We start from the raw sequence: 20,113 nt of genomic DNA on the forward strand, positions 1-20,113 counted from the left end.
GTGATGGAAATAGTCTCTAATTTGGTTGTGGTGGTGGTTACTCAAACTGTATCCTTTTTTTTTTTTTTTTTTTAAAGACAAAATCTCTCTCTGTTCAGGCTGGAGTGATTCAATGTGGTCTTGGCTCACTGCACCCTCTGCCTCCGAGGTTCAGGTGGGCACGTACCACCACACCCAGCTAATTTTTGTATTTTTAGTAGAGACAGGGTTTCCGCCATGTTGGCCAGGCTGGTCTTGAACTCCTGACATCAGGTGATCTGCCCGCCTTGGCCTTCCAAAGTGCTGGGATTACAGGCGTGAGCCACTGCACCTGCGCTGGGATTATAGGTGTGAGCTACCACACCTGGCCAGCATTTTATTTTTAAAAAGGTAAAACTGATAAGCCCCCTATTACTATGCTACGCCTACCCCCAGGTTTATTAAAGCAGCGCACACATTTTATGAAACCCTTGGTAGGGGCAGGGAAGTGTCTTCACTTTTTTTTCTCCCTGCTCACAAACAGATGCTGCTTAAAAAAATTCAGACATTACAGAAATAGGTAATGTAGAAAGTAAAAATTTCTCATAATGTCATCTCTTCAGGCCAGTGTTTAGATATATAGAAGAGATTTTTACTGTTTTGGTTTGTCATATGTATATATATTTTTTCCTTTGGTACTAGGTGAAGGTATTTCTGAATAGTAAAGGTAAATAGGAACCATAGAGGAGAAACCATGGTTAAAAATTAAACCATAATATTTAGCATCTTGCTTCAGAAGAACCTAAATTGTAAAAGCCCATTCTGATACTCTTTTTTTCCTTGGAAATTTAGAAGATGACATTCTTGGGTTAATGGTGAATGCTTTATCTTACTCATAGTGTAGAATCTTGCTTGCCTCTTCTCTTCCTTTGTTTGTCTTTTTTTGGGGGGTGGGGGGTCAAGTTGTTTTTTATTTCAGGGAAAGGGCAGGGGAGGGGAGCTCAGTCTTTCTTGGCAGCGGCTTTCCTCATGACGGCCAGGACGTTGCTTAGCTCCTCCCACTTACTCTTGGCGCGGATGTGTGTCTCCACCCTTTTCTTGATGAACTTGAGGACCTGTTTGTCCTTGGAGACCTTAAGTAATTCCATGGCGCTCCGCTTGTACGGGGCGAAGCCCCACATCCCGGATTATGTCCCGCATGAAGTTGGTGTGTTTGTTTGGTTAGATGCCCGCAGAACTGTGCCTGGGCTTGCTCGAGTTCTTGGTTACCTTGTGGCCCTTATTGAGGCCCACGGCCATAGGGTAGCGAAGGGCTATGGCTGCTGCTCTCCAATGGCAGTTGTGTCCTTTTTTTTTTTTTTTTTTTTTGATATGGAGTCTCCCTCTGTCACCCAGTCTGGTTGGAGTGCAGTGGTACAATCTCAGCCACTGTGCCTGGCCCATATTTTCTTTTTCTATGAAGATTTTGACACCATAGGTATTTGTATGTGGCAACAAGAAGATAGGTTATTTGTTAGCTATTTGGAAAAGGAAAGTATTAATAAGAAGGTAAATCTGAAAGGACAACGAGAAACACATGGCAGTTGGAAAGAACAAAGGATATCAAAAGGCAGTATTTTAAGACAGTGAAGGAAGGATGGTGTAATTATTCAATAAATGGTTCTAGAACAGTTGGTTGACCATTTTGAAAATAGATTATTGGGGCTGGGTGAGGTGGCTCACGCCTATAAGCCCAACACTTTGGGAGGCCGAGGCAGGCGGATCACCTGAGGTCGGGAGTTCAAGACCAGCTTGACTAACATGGAGAAACTTCATCTCTAATAAAAGTATAAAACTTAGCTGGGCGTGGTGGCTCATGCCTGTAATCCCAGTTACTTGGGAGTCTGAGGCAGGAGAATTGAACACAGGAGGCGGAGGTCACCATGAGCTGAGATCACACCACTGCACTCCAGCCTGGGCAACAAGAATGAAACTCTGCCTCAAAAAAAAAAAAAAAAAAGAAAGAAAAGAAAATTAGATAGTAATACTGACAAAATAAGACTCAAATGAAAACCAGAGAGATACAGGTGAAATCGAGATACTATTTTTTCCCTGAGATTTTCACCATGACAAAAAAAATATGATGGTTGTTACTGAAGGTTTGGGGAAATTCTCAAACATTGCTGGTAAAAATATAAATTGCTGTAGCCTTTTCTAGAGGACAGTAGTATGTATCTGTACTTTGAGGAACACACCTTAAGGATTTCCTGTTGGACAGGTCCTTAAAGATAAGAGTAATCACAGTATTATTTATGTAAATGAAAAATTGATAGCAACCTAAGTGTTTGCCACCATGGGACTGCTTATGGTACATTTATATAGTGGAATGCTAGGTAGAAAAAAGAGGTAGACTGGAAAGTCATATTTATTGACATTACAGTGAGTTAAAAAAAAAGTCCAGAATTAATGCATTTGTTTGGTTTAAAAACCTTTATGTCGGCCAGGTGCCATGGCTCACACCTGTAATCCTAGCACTTTGGGAGGCTGAGATGGGCAGATTGCCTGAGCTCTGGAGTTTGAGACCAGCCTGGGTAACATGGTGAAACCCCGTCTCTACGAAAGTACACAAAATAAAAAATAAAAATCAGTCAGATGTGGTGGTGGGCGCCTGTAATCTCAGCTACTCGGAAGGCTGAGGCAGGAGAATTGCTTGAACCCGGAAGGTGGAGGTTGCAGTGAGTCAAGACCGTGCTACTGTACTCCAACCTGGGCAACTAAGTGAAACTCTGTCTCAAAAAAAAACTAAAAAAACAAAAACACCAAAACCTTTATGTTGGCTGAGTGCGGTGGCTCACTCCTATAATCCCAGCACTTTGGGAGGCCGAGGCGGGCTGATCACGAGGTCAGGGGTTCGAGATCAGCCTGGCTAACACGGTGAAACCCCATCTCTACTAAAAATACAAAAATTAGCCGGACGTGGTGACAGATGCCTGTAGTCCCAGTTACTCTGGAGGCTGAGGCAGGAAAATCGCTTGAACCCATTAGGTGGAGGTTGCAGTGAGCCAAGACTGCACCACTGTACTCCAGCCTGGGTGACAGAGTGAGACTTTGTCTCAAAAAAAAGAAAGAAAAAACCCTTTATGTCGGACAGGGTGCAGTGGCTCACACCAGTAATCCCAGCACTTTGGGAGGCTGAGGCAGGCGGATCACCTGAGGTCAGGAGTTCGAGACTTGCCTGGTGAGCATGGTGAAACCCTGTCTTACTAAAAATACGAAAAATAAGCTGGGCGTGGTAGTGGGCGTCTGTAGTCCCAGCTACTCAGGAGACTGAGACAGGAGAATCACTTTAACCTGGGAAGCAGAGGTTGCAGTTAGCCAAGATGGTGCACCTGCACTCCAACCTGGGTGAAAGAGTGAGATTCTGTTGCAAAAACAAAAAACAAAACCAGATTTGATGCGATGGATCACGCCTGTAATCCCAGCGCTGTGGGAGGCTGAGGCAGGTGGATCACCTGAGGTCAGGAGTTTGAGACCAGCCTGGTGAACATGGTGAAACCTCATCTCTATTGAAAATACAAAAGTTAGCCAGACGTGATGGCCAGGCTCCTGCAATCCCAGCTACTGGGGAAGCGGAGGCAGGAGAATTGCTTGAACCTGGGAGGTAGAGATTGCAGTAAGCCGAGATCGTGGCACTGCTCTCCAGCCTGGGTGACAAAGTGAGACTGTCAGAAAAAAAAAAAAAAAGAAAAATCAACAGCTAGGTAGGAACTAGATTCTTTCCTTTTCTTTAGTCTTGATTTGTTGCTTAGGCCTCAGTGCAGTGGCATGATCATAGTTCACTGTAGCCTCTAACTCAGGAGCGCCAAGTGATCGATCTTCCTGCATCAGACTCCTGAGTAACTGGGACTGCAGGTGGATACTACCATGCCTGGTGATTTTTCAGAGTTTTTCTAGAGACAGGGTCTCGTTTTGTTGCCCAGAATAGTCTTACACTCCTGGCCTCCAGCTATCTGCCCACCTCAGCTTCCTCAAAGTACTGGGATTATAGGGGTGAAACATAGTGCCCAGCCTGAATTAGAATTTAGATTGATGTAAGCACCACATTTGATATTACTTGATTTTTCTGTTTGTGGGAAATTGGGAAATTAGGCATTAACTACTTGCCTATGAGTGTTACACATCTACTGGAATGGAAATACGTGGCATGAAAAATCTTTTTTGATTGGTGTCGTTTTTGGATTTCCTATCCAGATTATTTTTTTAGGGGTAGACTAATTTATTACTTAGATTGGGGTTTCAAGTGTTATCTTCAGGATACTGGGTATTTATGATGAGTGAGCTAAAGCTTGTTTAGTGTCTATTTTGGGGGATGTGGTAGGCAGATCTCTTCCCACTGGTTAGTGTTATTACAGCTGTTATGATGATCTCATTGAATGTAGCTAAAATGGACTTTTAGTCAGCAACACTTTTGGATTTAGTGTAATGAGCTGGCTTTTTTTGTTTGTTTGTTTTTTGAGACAAGGTCTCACTCTGTTGCCTAGGCTGGAATGCAGTGGTGCAGTCACAGCATACTGCAGCCCCTTGAACTTCTGGGCTTGAGAGGTGACTCCTGAGTGATCCTTCCACCTCAGCTTCACAAGTAGCTGGGACTATAGGTGCATGCCACCACGCCGGCTGTTTTTTATTTTTTGTAGAGACAGGGTCTCCCTGTGTTGCCAGGCTGGTCTATTTTTTTTTTCTTTTTTTAAAGAGACAAGGTTTCACCATGGCCAGGATGGTCTTGATCTCCTGACCTAGTGGTTCACCTGCCTTGGCCTCCCAAAGTTCTGGGATTACAGGCGTGAGCCACTGCACCTGGCCTTACTGATTTTTTATGTTTTTTCAGAGTCTCTCTGTGTCACCCAGGCTGGAGTGCAATGGTGTGTGGTCTCGGCTCACTGCAACGTCCGCCTCCCAGGTTCAAGCGATTCTCCTGCCTCAGCCTCCTGAATAGCTAGGATTACAGGTGTGGGCTACCACACCTGGCTAATTTGTGTAATTTTAGTAGGGACAGGGTTTCACTGTGTTGGCCAGGCTGATCTTGAACTTTTGACCTCGTGATCCACCTGCCTTGGCCTCCCACCCAAAGTGCTGGGATTACAGGCATGAGCCATCGTCCCCGGCCTGGTGTTTTTTGTTTTTTTTTTTGTTTTGTTTTAATGACTATGTAGTAGTCCATGGTGTATAGGCCACATTTTCTTTTTTTTTTTTTTTTATTGCTTTTTTTTTTTTTTTTTAGGCAGAGTCTTGCTCTATCACCCAGGCTAGAGTGCAGTGGTGCGATTTCAGCTCACTGCAACAGCCACCCACTGGGTTCAAGCAATTCTCCTTCACCCTCTCAAGTAGCTGGGATTACAGGCTTCTGCCACCATGCCCAGCTAATTTTTATGTTTTTAGTAGAAATGAGTTTTCACCATGTTGCCCAGGCTCATCTGGAATGCCTGTGCTCAAGTAATTCTCCCACCTCAGCCTCCCAAAATTCTGGGTTTACAGGCATGAGCCACCTTACCTGGCCAAACTGGCTTTTACATTTCATCATCCCTGTAAGGCCTTTGTTTCCCTGGTTCTGGGTAAGTTAATCACTCTGCATCAATTGTATTATTCTAGAAGGGATGTCAATATCTTTGATTTATTTTTTCCTTTAACATTTTATTATGAAAGATTATAGGCATACAAAAAGTTGACCAGTTGTACAGTACAGTGAGACCTATATGTCTATCACCTAGATTTTACATTTGTTAGCATTTGCTTAATTGTCTTGTCACTTCCACGAATCAATTCATTTTACAATTTTTGTGGCAAAATATGTATAATATAAAATTCTATCATCTTAACCATTTGTTTTTGTGGATATGTTTCACATTTTATTTACATTTTAAGACTAACTTAGTTCTCAAAATCACATACCCCTATACGTGTTTTCTTGGTTGTTGTTAACTTCACATACACACATGGTTTGTTACACACAGACTATAAACAAATATTTACCATGTCTGTTACATGTAACACATAAGAACAGCTTGTTACAGAAATTCATCAACCCTCCTATATTAAGGTTCTCCAGAGGGACTGAACCAAAGGAGATGTATATGTATGTATGTGTGTGTGTATATATATACACACACACATATACACATACATATACATACATACATACATATATACATATATATAAGGGAGTTTATTAGGGAGAATTGGCTCTCACGATAGCAAGGCGAAGTTCCATGATAGGCTGTCTGTAAGCTGGGGAAAGACAGAAGCTGGTTTCCTGGCTCAGTCCAAGTCCAAAAGCCTCAAAAACAGGAAGCCAACAGTGCAGCCCTCAGTTTGAGGTGAAATGCCTGAGAGCCCCTGCGAGGCCTCTAGTGCAAGTCCTAGAGTCCAAAGGCTGAAGAACCTGGAGTTTCATGTGTAAGGGCAGGAGAGGAAGCCAAGCATCTGGCATAGCATGAGAGAGTGCACACACTCAGCAAGCAATCTGCTTATCCCCCTTCTTCTGCCTGCTTTGTTTAGCTGTGCTCAGAGCTGATTGAGTGGTACCCCATCCACATTGAGGGTCCCGCTGAACATGTAGACTAGTTCCTCTCACAGTCCACTCACTCACATGTCAGGCTTCTCTGGCACCACCCTCACAGACATACCCAGGAACAGTGCCTCATCAGCCATCTGGCCGTCCCTCTGTCCAGTCGACACTTAATATTAACCATCACAACCCTCACCATTTTGTTGGTGTAAATACAGGTATCAAGATAATTCTGGACATATTTTGGATTTTTGTTTTTGTTTTTTAATTTTCTTTTTCTTGTACGTATTTTGGATGCTACTAAAAGCACCTGCACCACTTCAAAAATTAACATAATTTGTGATAATATTCATTGTACCTGCTACTTTAAACAGTTTTAAAATTTAAAAAATCCATTTTACTAAGCAAAATGGATAAAACATGCCATTTCTGTTTTTCCTTAAGATTTTTACTTTTCAGAAATACGTTCCACTGCCATCTCATACTTCTAGCCATGCTTTCATTGTGTAAACCTGAATTCTGTCTCCAGGTTTATGTTTAAATGACAGTGCCCTAACAAGAGAAAAAAAATCTTGCAGTAAAACAATCCTAAAGCAGGAAAAAAAAAAAAAAGAGAAAAAAAAATTGTGCTGTGTTTTTCTTCCCATTACCTGAAAACATAATATATATGTAATGTATACATTTATATAAATAACATATACATATATATAAAATATATTCTTAGAAAAGTCAAGGTCATGTTTACAAGCAGAAATTCTTTTACTTTATGTGGGTATTTTGCATTGTGATATTTAATTAAAACATTAACATAAGTAGAAAGTTGACTTAAGTTTAAAATATTTTTCTTTTTTTTTTTTTTTTTTTTTTTTTGAGACGGAGTTTCACCCTTGTTACCCAGGCTGGAGTGCAATGGCGCGATCTCGGCTCACCGCAACCTCCGTCTCCTGGGTTCAAGCAATTCTCCCACCTCAGCCTCCCAAGTAACTGGGACTACAGGCATGCGCCACCATGCCCAGCTAATTTTTATTTGTATTTTTAGTAGAGACGGGGTTTCACCATGTTGACCAGGATGGTCTTGATCTCTTGACCTCGTGATCCACCCGCCTCGGCCTCCCAAAGTGCTGGGATTATAGGCATGAGCCACCGCGCCTGGCCTCTTTTTTTTTTGAGATGGAATCTTGCTCTCTCTCCCAGGCCGGAGTGCAGTGGTATGATCTTGGCTCACTGTAGTCTCTAATCTCTGCCTCCTGGGTTCAAGTGATTCTCCTGCCCCAGCCTCCAGAGTAGCTAGGAGTACAGGCACCCACCATCATGCCCAGCTAATTTTAGTATTTTTAGTAGAGACAGGGTTTCACCATGTTGGCCATGCTGGCCTGGAACTCCTGACCTCAGGCAATCTGTCCACCTCAGCCTCCCAAAGTGCCAGGATTATAGGCGTGAGCCACTGCACCTGGCCAAGATATGCTAAAATTAATTGTCATGGACTTCTGGTGGCTGTGGAAGCTGCTTATTTTCTTTGGATGTCATTAGATGTCTTAGCTCTTAAAGTACAACCTTAGTGCTACAGGGATTTTGCCATTTTGCTAACATTGGTATGCTCCATGCATCCACCAGTCCACTGGAATTATTTATTCCATTCATAATAATTTTTGTTATAAACCTAATTGATGGAGCTTCTGGGTATTTAGGTCTACATTCTACTTTCAGGTTATATATTCTGCTTTCATTTTTTGTTTGTTCATTTATTTGTGTTTTTTTTTGTTTTTTTTTTTGAGACAATCTTGCTCTGTCGCCAGGCACCAGGCTGGAGTACAGTGGCGCAATCTCAGCTCACTGCAACCTCTGCCTCCCAGGTTCAAGCAATTCTCCTGCCTCAGCCTCCCTAGTAGCTGGGACTACAGGTGCATGCCACCATGCCCAGCTAAGTTTTGTATTTTTTTAATAGAGACGAGGTTTCACCATGTTGGCCAGGATGGTCTCAATCTCTTGACCTCGTGATCCGCCCGCCTCGGCCTCACAAAGTGCTGGGATTACAGGCGTTAGCCACCGTGCCCGGCCCATTTATTTGTTTTTTGAGACAAGTTATCACTGTCACACAGGCTAGGGCACAGTGGCATGAACATAGTTCACTGCAGCTTCAAACTCCTGGGCCCAAATGATCCTCTCGCATCAGCCTCTGGAATAGCTGGGACCACAGGTGTGTGCCATGATGCGTGGCTGATTTTCTTTATGTTTTGTAGAGACCGAGTCTTTCCATGTTTCCCTGGCTGATCTTGAACTCCTGGGCTCAAGGTATCTTCCTACCTCAGCCTCTCAGAATGCTAGGATTATAGGTGCAAGCCATCTGTTTTGATTTTCTAAGGCATATAGATAGATTTGTCAATCTTTACCTTTATGGTTTTTATTTATAAAATTTTGTTTGAATCCGGGCGCGGTGGCTTACGCTTGTAATCCCAGCACTGAGGCCTAGTTGGGCAGATCACCTGAGGTCAGGAGTTTGAAACCAGCCTAATCAACATCGAGAAGCCCCATCTACTAAAAATACAATATTAGCCAGGTGTGGTGGTACATGCCTATAATCTCAGCTACTTGGGAGGCTGAGCCAGGAGAAGCACTTGAAGCTGGGAGGTGGAGGTTGCGGTGAGCTGAGATCGCACCATTGCACTCCAGCCGGGGCAACAAGGGCGAAACTCCATCTGAAAAAAAAAAATTGTTTGAAATCCTTCCTCACCCTGAATTCATAACAGATATTCTCCTCTGTTTTCTTCTATAAAGATAAAGCTTTTGACAGTGTTTATTTTTTTAATTTCTTAGTTTATTTTGAGACAGACTAGGCGTGGTGGCTCACACGTGTAATCCCACCACTGTGGGAGGCTGAGGCAGGAGGATTGCTATTATCATGCCACTTCACTCCAGCATAGGTTATAGTAAGACCCCATCTCTAAAAACAAAAACAGAAGGCTGATTGTGATGTTGCTTATAAATGCTTTGGAAATGTGTTTTGTGAGGAACTGTCGAGTGGCCAGGAGGCCTTTGGATTGATCTTTTGTGGGAAGGAAGAAGGGTTGCCATTTGTTAATGGTGTTTGTAATTGCTACTGAATTAATATCGGCTGCAAAGCAGCTACTAATTTATTTTCTAGAACTAGGAGAATCAGATAATACGGATATTTTGGATAGGCATGTTTTTAATTTTCTAAAGATTTCCAAAATTGGTTAAGATTATTTCTAATTAGGAAGTTTGGTTGAAAATAAGTTTCTGAACTCTCAAATCTAGTATCTACTTCCAAATTGTGATTAAAAAAAGAAGAACTCTTCAAAGGTTGAATGCAGCTTCATGGATTCTCTAGCATGAGCAAACTAATGTATCCAAAACTGAATTCAGACTTTTATCTAAATTATTTATACTTTCTTCTTAGTTTTGCTATACTCAGTGTCAGACTGATTTCTTAGTTTTGAAACCTTGGTTCCTTTTCTGTCACTTCTAAGTCTAGTCAGTTATTTGTTGAATGCCACGTATGTGTAAAGAAGTTTCAGATTTCACTCCTGTGAGTTGTCATTTCCATTGCCTTTGGTTGCCTAGTTAGGAAAGCTCCTTTCTCATTTCTAACTATACAAATTTTATGTGTTCTTTAAGAGCCAGGTTAACTACTGAGTCTTCCTCTTGAAACCTTACTTTGTTCCTCTAGTTGTAAGTGGCCTTTGCCACTGTACCTCTCTGGTGATGCTCAATTCTGGCATGTATTATATATATCTCTGTGTGTGATGCCCCTCCTCCAGTCTTTTTTTTTTTTCTTTTGAGACTGAGTCTCACTCTGTTGCCTAGGCTGGAGTGCAGTGGCATGATCTTGGCTCACTGCAACCTCCACCTCCAGGGTTCTTGCAGTCAGTCTCCTGAGTAGCTAGGACTACAGGTGCATGCCGCCACACCCGGCTAATTTTTTTGTATTTTAGTAGAGACGTGAACTCCTGAACTCAGGCAGTCTGCCCGCCTCAGCCTCCCAAAGTGCTAGGATTATAGGCGTGAGCCACCATGCCCGGCCTCCAGCTAGGATTTTTTATATTTCGCTACCTCTTCCCCACCCCAACCAAGATCACATATCTTTCAGTCAGTAACAATTTTGAATAGGTTTAAGATTATAGTGCATCTGATAACAAGTGGTAACGTGAGTACATACCTGTGCTTACAGTCATTCTGAGTACTTTCCATATATTAACCATTTAATTCCCTGTAATCCTAGGGAAAGGTATGATTACAGTCTCCATATTACAGATGGAAGTGAGGCAAAGAAAGATGAAACAGATCCAGGATTGCACAGCTAGTAAAGGGGGTAGAGCTGGATTCAGTCCCAGAGTCTGGTTCTAGAGCATGTAAATCTTTGTCTCTTTTTCTTTTTTTTTCCTAGACTGACCAAGATTTGTCCCTTTTTTCGTTGAACTGCAAGGCAACTGGGGCAGGCAGACTGGTGCATGAGAGGATAAACAATATTATATCTGAAAATTTCAAGCATGGTATATAGGAATATGTACAGAGTGTCATTGAAAAAAAGTGGAGTGATTTTGGCTCACTGTAACCTCTGCCTCCTGGGTTCAAGTGATTCTCCTGCCTAAGCCTCCTGAGTAGCTGGGACTACAGGTACACACCACCATTCCCAGCTAATTTTTGTATTTTAGTAGAGACAACATTTCACTATGTTTGCCAGGCTTGTCCCAAACTCCTGATCTCAAGTTATCTCTTTGCTTGGTGTCCTAAACTGCTGGGATTACAGATGTGAGCCACCTCGCCCAGCCTTTTTCTTTCTTTCTTTCTTTTTTTTTTTTTTGGCTCCCGAATCTCTTTTATTGGGGGGAATGGGCCTCTTGGGGGTCCTCACAAGCAGTGCCTTGTTCATTGGCAGTGCTTCTTGAGTCCTGGGGCTTCATCACATCAGGCAGCTCTGGCGGGCTGGAGAACGGCTTGATGCCCAGGGCCTCAAAGGTGTCATCTGCCTGGAAGGCCAGCCCCACTCTGGCTGGGGGCTGTGGCTGTGCTGTTTGACTGGTGAAGCCACATTTGCCCAGTGTCTTGCCATCATCCAAGAGTTGGTTGTTCTTGTACAGCTGCTGCTCTTTGGGCGGCCTCTTGGGAATGCCCTCAACAATGGGCTTCAGCTCAAACACGTGCTTGATGCCTTGGCATCTGTGAAGATGGTGGTCTTGTGGCACTGGACATGAGGAACATACCCTGGGGGCGGTGGGCTGGCGTGAGGGCGAAGCCTGGGCCCCCCTTGTGGCCCAGCCGCCTCTGGCCCAGCCTGCAGCCTTTTTATTTTTTAGAAATAAATAAAATTGGCCTGGCGTGATGGCTCATACCTGTAATCCCAGCACTTTGGGAAGCTGAGGCAGGTGGATCACGAGGTCAGGAGATCGAGACCATCCTGACCAACACAGTGAAACCCCCATCTCTACTAAAAATACAAAAAAATTAGCTGGGTGTAGTGTCACACACCTGTAGTCCCAGTTACTCAGGAAGCTGAGGCAGGAGAATTGCTTGAATGGAAGTAGAGGTTGTAGTGTGCTGAGATCGAGCCACCGCACTCCAGCCTTGGCGACAGGACAAGATTCTGCCTCAAAAAAAATAAAAATAAATAACATTACAGGCATTACACTGCATATTTATTAAAATTGTATCAATGGTTGTTCTTTGTTTATTTTTTAATTTTTTCTAATTTTCTGAAAAAATTGTTTGATAACATACATTGTTCACATTATACCTTTTGTAAAAATCCTGAGGGCTTCAGTTTTCTCAGGGGTCTTAGTATTTTTTTTGTTTTTGTTTTTTTCGAGTTGGAGTCTAGCTTTGTCACCCAGGCTGGAGTGCAGTGGCGCAATCTCAGCTCACTGCAGTCCTTCCTTCCTGGGTTCAAGCTCTTCTCCAGCCTCAGCTTCCTGAGTAACTGGGATTGCAGGTGTGGACCATCATACCCTACTAATTTTTTGTTATGTTAGTGAAGATGGGGTTTCGCCATGTTGGCCAGGCTGGTCTTGAACTCCTGACCTCAGGTGATCTGCCCACCTTGGCCTCCCAAAGTGCTGGGATTACAGATATGACTATGCCCAGCCTCCTTCATCTTTTAGTATTTAAAAAAAAAAATTATTTTCTGTCAGGCTTTCATTTTTGTTAATCTCCTCAGTTGTTAACTGGTCTAACCCTGCCATATCTTTGTTTGTTGGTGGCTTTGACTGTGTTTTGCAAACTTTTTTGAGACAGGGTCTTGCTCCATTGCCCACCCTGGCGTACAGTAATGGAATCATAGCTCACTGCAGTGTCAAATTTTTTGTAGAGATGGGGGTTTTGCTTTGTTGCCCAGGCTGATCTCAAACTCCTGGCCTCAAGTTTTCCTTCCGCCTTGGCCTTCCAAAAATGTTGGATTGCAGGCCTGAACCATCATACCCAGCCTCAGCCTCTTTTTTTTTTTTTTTTTTGAGTTGGCGTCTTGCTCTGTCTCCCAGGCTGAAGTGTAGTGGTGAGATCTCAGCTCCCTCCAACCTCCGCCTCCCGGGTTCAAGCAATTCTCCTGCCTTAGACTCCTGAGTAGCCAAGACTGTAGGTACGTACATGCCACTGCCTCCCTGGTTCAAGCAGTTCTTCTGCCTCAGACTCCCAAGTAGCCAGGACTATAGGTACATGCCACCACACCAGCTAATATTTTGTATTTTTAGTAGAGACAGGGTTTCACCATGTTGGCCAGGCTGGACTTGAACTCCTGACCCCAGGTGATCTGCCTGCCTTGGCCTCCCAAAGTGCTGGGATTACAGGTGTGAGCCACCACACCTGGCCTGAATGTTCTTAATGTCACTGAACTGTACATATTAAACTGTTTAAAATAGTCAATTGTATGTTATATTTTACCATGGAGTGGGGAACTGTGTAAGTAAGTCATATTCATTCACTCGTTTTTATCTAGACACTGAAGATAGAAAAAGGAATTAAATCTGGTACCTGCCCTCAAGGAGTAGTTCAGTAATAGTGCATGACTGCTGGTTTTCAAGGAAATAGAGGCTCAAGTGGTAAGGAAATGCTGGTAGCTTATACAAGTTTTGTAATATGATAAAAAGATAAGTTCTGGGAAAGTAGTTATTATGAGTTCTTGACCATTCAGTCTGATCTGCTGGGCGGGGAGAACTCAGATTAGAAAGTTACTTTGCCCCAACATCTCTGCACAGCCTGAGACCATGAGTTTAAAAACCACTGGTCTAGGTAGAAGCATTCAGGTCTGTGTCTCTGTCTCTGAGACTCTCTCTCTCTCTCTCTCTCTCTCTCTGTGTGTGTGTGTGTGTGTGTGTGTGTGTGTGTGTGTGTGTGTGTGTTGTGTTGAGAACTTGAGGCACAGAATGGTAGGCTTATTTAGGGGGCAGACTCATTCAACTTGGAATCAACATAGGCTTGGGTTTGTTGCTGAAAGAGCATACTGCTCTTTTTACAGGTTTTTTTTTTTTTTTTTTTTAAATGAGGTGGAGTCTCGCTCTGTCGCCCAGGCTGGAGTGCAATGGCGCGATCTCTGCTCACTGCAACCTTCAACTCCCAGGTTCAATATCACACCACTGCACTCCAGCCTGGGAAATAAGACAGGAAAGAGTACTATTCTCCTGTCTCAGCCTCTTGAGTAGCTGGGATTACCGGCACATGGTGCCATGCCCAGCTAATTTTTTGTATTTTAAGAGATGGGGTTTCCCTGTGTTGCCCAGGCTGGTCTCAAACTCCTGAACTCAAGCAATCCACCCTCCTCGGCCTCCCAAAGTGCTAGAATTACAGTTGTGAGTCACCATGCCCGGCCTTCTTTTTACAGATTTTGAAGATGGAATTAGTGTCTTACATTCTAAGTTTGCCATAAGGCTAAATTCTGAATTCTTATGAGAATGTAGTTGTTTAATGGCCACGTGTCTACTCATACCAACTTGTTGAAGTCTTATCTTTTCACTGTCCTTTTGATACTGGCTCAATTAACAATATTTATTGAGTACTCCTTTGTGCCAGGGTCAGTTTTTCAAGAACTTTACACTTACATTATCCAGTGTTCAACAACACTGTGAAGTAGGAACAGTTTTACAGATAAGGGACCACAGATGGTGAGATTAATTTATCCAGGGTCTCACAACCTAGTAGTTGGTAGAGTTAGGAATCAAACCTAGGCTTCAGAGCCAGATATGCTCGTATTATTTATTGAGCAGCTGCTTTGGAAAATACTTTGAGATGACTACTGACTTTTATTTGCCTTACTCTGCGTTGCTGGGCATAAATATTAAAAAATATCCGTTTCTACCATTTGGGAGCCTTATAGTTTTGAGAATTACAGTTCATTAGGGTTTATTTATTTATTTTTTTTTGAGGTGGAGTTTTGCTCTTATTGCCCAGGCTGGAGTGCAGTGGCACAATATTGGCTCACTGCAACCTCCACCTCCTGGGTTCAAGTGATTCTCTTGCCTCAGCCTCCCAAGTAGCTTGGATTACAGGCACCCACCACCACACCCAGCTAATTTTGTGTTTTTAGTAGAGACGGGGTTTCACCATGTTTGGTCAGGCTGGTCTCAAACACCTGACCTCAAGTGATCCACCCACCTCAGCCCCCTGAAGTGCTGGAATTACAGGTGTGAGCTACCGTGCCCAGCCAGGGTTTATTCTTACTGGTCATCTGCACTAAATGCATTTGTTATACAAATTATGAAGAAAGGGGGTTGACAGCCTTTCTCTCCAAAGGATCAGATCAAAGGCTTTGCTGCCCAAGAGACAAAGTTGAGGCTACTATGTGGGTACTTACATAACAAGAGAGAAAACAAATTTGTACAAAGTTTTTATTAGTAGAATTCAAAATATAATAATGAGGCCGGGCATGGTGCCTCACACCTGTAATCCCAGCACTTTGGGAGGTTTGGGAGGCTGAGGCAAGCAGATCTCCTGAGGTCAGTTCAACACCAGCCTGGCCAATGTGGCAAAACCCCATCTCTACTAAAAATATTTAAAAAATTAAAGCCAGGCATGGTGGCTCAAGCCTGTAATCCCAGAACTTTGGGAGGCTGAGGAGGGTAGATCACCTGAGTTCAGGAGTTCAAGACTAGTCTGACCAACATGGTGAAACCCCATCTCTGTAAAAATTAAAAAATAATAAAAAAATAAAAAATAAAAAAAATTAGCTACGTGTGGTGGTGCATGCCTGTAATCGGAAGGCTGAGAGGCACAAGAATCTCGAACCTAGGGGGCAGAGGTTGCACGGAACTAAGACTGCGCCACTGCACGCCAGCCTGGGTGACAGAGTGAGATTCTGTCTCAAAAATATATATATATGTGTGTGTATCTAAATATAAATAATGAGTTCAATTTTTGTAATAACAAGTTTATAAGAATGGAATTCTGATTTTGGGGAGTACAGTTTCACTTAATTGGGGCTCAAAGTTAGCATTGCCTTTCAAAATTGATGGCAAATAGTTATATGTTAATGCTGATCTATAGCAAAATTTTATGTATGTCATCTTCGAAAATGTCTTTTCACACAGATAGGTACTGCCAAATACTTATATTAATCCATGAGCATGTGATTTTAATTCAACAGATTTATCTTTTGGAAGGCACAGAAGTGTGTTAGATTCCTTTTTCTTTTTTTTTTCTTTTATTAGATTCTTGATATTTGTCTTTTAGCATACCATAACATTGCAGATAAATCGCTTCCAACTGAAGATTACATGGAAGCTCCTTAGTTGCAGTTAGACGGATTTTGAAATATGGAGATTTACTTTACACATGCATTGAGGTTGGAAATATGCTGGAACTATAGTTTGAGGAGAAGTAAATAAAGTTATTTGACATTTCTTAAAATTTAAACACTTATTGTCATTAGTATTATTTTATCACAGTATGTGTTTCCCATAGAAGAGTTGTTTTGACTTCTAATTTTATTTCTTTGAGACAGAGTCTCCCTCTGTCACATAGTCTGGAGTGCAGTGGTGAGATCATAGCTCACTGCCACTTCAAACTCCTCGACTCAAGCGAGCCTCCTGCCCCAGACTCCTGAATAGCTCAGACCACAGGTATACACCATTGAGTGAGGCTAATTTTTTTTTCTTTCAGTTTTTGTAGAGATGGGTCTTGCTGTGTTGACTAGGCAGGTCTGAAACATCTGACCTCAAGCTGTCCTCCCACCTCGGTCTCCCAAAGTGTCGTGAGCTACTGTGCCAGGTCCTTGTAATTTTAAATTGAATTGATTAAGAAACATCATCAAGTCTGCAGCAAAAGCTAATTTTCAAAGCTATTTGGTGTCCACAATAATAATAGTGGTTAGGAGTGATTCTTCTTGTTCAGAAAAATTTCATACTCAGCCTTGAGCTTTTCAAAAAACACAGTTTTCCTCCTTCTAATTCATCCAACTGCCATATAGTAGGGCAAGTCAGGATAGTCACCTTCTTTTTCTCATCACTGCACTCCAGCCTAGATGACAGAGACCACGTCTCAAGAAAAAAAAATCTGCAAAGAAACTGCTGATAAATAACCTTATATTTTCACAATGTTTGTAAATTTTTCTAACTAAGTCGTTTTCTTCTCCACACATATTTTTACCATCATTTGCTTTCCCATAAGTTGGAAATATTGTGATGAGTGCTTAGTTTGGTGGTATTGTATGTTGTATTCTTGGCATATCTGTGGTATCATTTCATAATAATCACAAGGATATGCCATCAAATTCAATAGCAAAACGATCCATACTTCACACTATGCCTTAAAAGGGTAACATCAAAGTTTGCTTTTCTTGTTTAGATATGATGGATATGCACAGGTAATTAAAAATAATAAAATGTGGGTCGGGCACAATGGCTAACGCCTGTAATCCCAGCACTTTGGGAGGCCGAGGCGGGTGGATCCTGAGGTTAGGCATTCGAGACTAGCCTGGCCAACATAGTGAAACTGGGTCTCTATTAAAACAATACAAAAAATTAGCTGGGTGTGGTGGCCAATGCCTGTAATTCCAGCTACTCGGGAAGCTGAGGCAGGAGAATTGCTTGGACCTGGGAGGCGGAGGTTGCAGTGAGCTGAGATTGCAGCACTGCACTCCAGGCCGGGCAACAGTGTGAGACACAGACAGACAGACAGACGACTGACTGACTGACTATGCATGGCATTTGAAATGCTGTTGAGTTATAATTGTGTCACTGCAATTTGTAGCAGAGCAAAGCATTGAGACCACTGAAGGCAGTCCCTGTTGAAGCTACTCAGGTCTCCTTAGTGTGCAAGTAGCCATCTGTAAATGAATGTAACTGTTCCTATAAAATTGTTTATGGATGTGTAAATTGGAATTTCTCTAGACCAGCAGCTAATATGGGTGGGGGGAAAAGTTGAAATACCGTATAATTTTCACATGTAAGGAAGTATTCTTTTGATTAAAAAATAATTTAAAAATGGTAACCATTCCTAGTTCATGGATCGTACAAAACCAGACTGTGGGCTAGGTTTGGTTTGTTTTCCATAGTTATTAACCCCTATTGTAGAAGGCTCTGTATTCATGACTCATTTGGAAGTACTCTGTTTTCTTCCAAGGCCATTTATAGTAATTTCACCAGCCTTGGATCAATCCTGGTTCCCACTGATACCATGAAAACTACTTGGAGCAGACATTGCACAGTTTTCTGTGGTAAAAACTAAAGGTTTATTTGCTCAGCTGCATTATCTTCTTAGTATTTTTTTTTTTTCCAGTGGGGAATGGCTGAGATTACATTTTGTTATTCATTAGATACTTTGGGTTAACTTGAAGACACTATCTTCTTTTTTTTTCACTTTTTAAATTTTTTTTATTTTTTAAAGATGGGGTTTCACCATGATAGCCAGGCTGGTCTTGAACTCCTGACCTTAGGTGATCCACCCACCTTGGCCTCCCAGAGTGCTAGGATTACAGGCCTGAGCCACCGCTCCCAGGCTTTTTTCACTTTTAATTGCTGTCATCATGCTTTTGAAGCAAGAACACATTAGTCTTAAAGTATTTAAGCTTGTTATGCCTGGTGGTTGAAAGGACTAGCTGTTGACCTAGGTTCATAAGGGTGGGCAAAGTGTTTCCTTATGTTTTATAATTCTCAATAAAAGATTGCCAGGGGGGCCGGGCATGGTGGCTCACGCCTGTAATCCAAGCACTTTGGAGGCCAAGGCTGGTGGATCACCTGAGGTCGGGAGTTCAAGACCAGCCTGACCAACACGGTGAAACCCCGTCTTTAAAAAAAAAAAAAAAATTGCCAGGGGCCAGGCAATAAAAGATTGCCAGGGGCCACACTGTAATCCCTGCACTTTGGAAGGCTGAGGCTGACAGATCATTTGAGGTCAGGAGCTCGAGACCAGCCTGACTAACATGGTGAAACCCTGTCTCTACTAAAAATACAAAAAAAATAGCTGAGTGTGGTGGTGCATGCCTGTAATCCCAGCTACTAGGGAGGCTGAGGTAGGAGAATTGCTTGAACCCGGGAGACGGAGGTTGCAGTGAGCCGAGATCGCAGCACATATACTCCAGCCTGGATGAGAGAGTAACACTCCTCAAAAAAAGAAAAATTGCCAGGGGTACTTGAGGTGAGATAAGGAAAAAAGAAATAAGTCTTGCTAGTTTTGTTTACCATAGGAGATACAAATGGTATGATCCTAGAATGTTAGTGTTTACCTTTTGTTTGGACTTGGGAACTGTATTGTTATTTAAGGTCTAACAATGTGTGGAACATGGGAGTGTTCTGAGTGACACTCTGGTCTAAGGCACTGTTGTCCTTTATCTGGATGATTATTGTCTTATTCTTTTTTGAGACAGGGTCTTGCTCTGTCACCTAGGCTGGGATGCAGTAGTGTGAACATGGCTCACTGCAGCCTTGATCTCCTGGACTCAAGCAGTCCTCTTGCCTCTGCCTCCCGTAATGTTGGGATTATAGGTGTGAACCACCACACCTGGCCTGCCTGGATTATTTTGGGCATTATCTACTAATTTCTTCTATTTGTAGCTGACACAGCAGCCAGCATGTATCATTGCAGTTTGTAATATTTTGAAACATAATTATGCTCCTTTTACTCCTGTGCTCTAAACACTCTAGTGGCTACCCTCATTACCCAGAGGAAAATCAAAGTCCTTAATGATGTCTTTCACGGCCCTGTTTAATCAGCCATGTTTCTGACCTGATATACCAACAGCCCCCTTGGTAACTTTTTGCATTGCAGACATTCTTATTTTTGTTTCTTCCTCAGACAGCCAAGCATCTTTCCTCCCCAGGGTCTTTGCATTTGCTGTTTCCTCAGAAAGGCCCAGTTATACTCTTTTTCTTCCAGTCTCTGCTCAGCTGCCTCATTACAGAGGCCTTCCCTCAATAATTGATATAAAATTGTATAACTCTTACTCCTCCATGTACCCTCATCTGCTCCCTAGAATGTCAGTTCCAGGCATAAAGGGACTTTTAAACCATTGAACCTCCAGTTCCTAGAATAGTGCCTGGCATGTAGTCAATACTTAATAAATTATTTGTTGAATAAGTGGACAATTAGTAATGTGAAGAAGGGAAGAGGGTCTATTGTGGAGTCTCCTTGCTAATGCACTGTTGTTTGGCCAAAGGAGAGGTTCAGAAGATAGAG

The 20,113-nt window shown here is 42.5% G+C and overlaps 1 protein-coding gene and 1 pseudogene across 2 annotated transcripts in view; one reads left to right on the top strand and one right to left on the bottom strand.

Moving 5' to 3' along the window:
* The window catches only part of THRAP3 (thyroid hormone receptor associated protein 3), a 78,335-nt gene that overhangs the window by 7,270 nt on the left and 50,952 nt on the right, over nt 1–20,113 (top strand). The window lies entirely within an intron of this gene.
* Nucleotides 960–19,889, bottom strand: LOC105709274 (uncharacterized; annotated as a pseudogene).

This window comes from Aotus nancymaae, unplaced genomic scaffold (genome assembly GCF_030222135.1).
Source record: "Aotus nancymaae isolate 86718 unplaced genomic scaffold, 86718_ANA_hifiasm-v0.15.2.pri h1tg000053l, whole genome shotgun sequence".
Lineage (NCBI taxonomy): Eukaryota > Metazoa > Chordata > Mammalia > Primates > Aotidae > Aotus > Aotus nancymaae.